Below are 1,041 nucleotides of genomic sequence, written 5' to 3'. Positions count from 1 at the left end.
ATATAAAGAAAACTGGAACAAACAAAATGTCAACAACAAGCATAGTCGGAATTATAGTCATTTTAATATTCTTTATGTTTTTAAAAATTTTGAGGTTTGTGTTACTAGCATCCGTTACTTATATAATCAGAAAAAAAATACAACTTTAAAATATTTATTTAGGTCCAAAGATGGTAATCTAAATGGTGTTACAGGCTGAATGTGTGCCTGATCACCATGCCCCAAGTTCATATGTTAAATCCCTGGCCCCCAAGGCAATGGTATTAGGGGAGTAGGGTGTTTGGGAGGTAATCAGATTTCGATGAAGTCATGAGGGTGGAGCCCCCATAGTGGAATTAGTGTCCTGTTAGGAAGAGGAAAACAGACCAAAGCCTTCCTTTCTCTCCTCACTATGTAAGAAGATAGCCAGAAGGTGGCCACAGCTAGGAAGAGAGCTCTCACCAGAACCCAAATCTGCCAGCACCTTGGTCTTGGGTTCTCAGCATCTAGAACTGTGAGAAATGAATGTGTGTTGTTTAAACCACTCAGGCTACGGTATTTTGTCACAGCAGCCCGAGCTGACAGAGATGGATAGAAACAACACAAGGACCCATCAGCAGACGAGTGGATGATCAAAACGTGGTGAGGTCGTGCAGTGGGATATTATTCAGCCATAGAAAAAATGAAATTCTGATACATTCTATAAGGGTGAACCTTGAAAACATGCTAAGGGAAATAAGCCAAACTTAAAAAGACAAATATTATATAATTCCACTTATATGAGTTAGTTACCTAGAATAGGCAAATTATGTCATAGCGACAGAAAATTAGAGGTTACCAGGGTTGGGGGAAGGAGGGGTGTTGTGGGTACAAAGTTTCTGTTTGGAGTGATTTTGAAAAAATCCTGGAAATGGGTAGTGAGAGTAGTTAACATGTTGAATGTACTTAATTACACTAAATTTTACACTTAAAAATGGTTAATGCTGGCCTGACGCAGTGGCTCACGCCTGTAATCCCAGAACTTTGGGAGGTCAAGGCGGGTGGATCATGAGGTCAGGAGAT

The 1,041-nt window shown here is 40.2% G+C and overlaps 1 protein-coding gene across 1 annotated transcript in view; it reads left to right on the top strand.

Annotated features, from left to right (window-relative positions):
• GATAD1 (GATA zinc finger domain containing 1) overlaps nucleotides 1-602 on the top strand; it is a 25,810-nt gene extending 25,208 nt beyond the window's left edge. Inside the window, exon 9 of the mRNA XM_011998289.1 lies at nucleotides 549-602. The gene's annotated coding sequence lies outside the window, so the exon portion shown is untranslated. The remainder of the gene's footprint in view (nucleotides 1-548) is intronic.
• Nucleotides 603-1,041: the final 439 nt, after the last annotated feature.

Source organism: Mandrillus leucophaeus, unplaced genomic scaffold (assembly GCF_000951045.1).
Source record: "Mandrillus leucophaeus isolate KB7577 unplaced genomic scaffold, Mleu.le_1.0 Scaffold565, whole genome shotgun sequence".
NCBI lineage: Eukaryota > Metazoa > Chordata > Mammalia > Primates > Cercopithecidae > Mandrillus > Mandrillus leucophaeus.
This window is presented reverse-complemented; position numbering and strand designations above follow the sequence as displayed.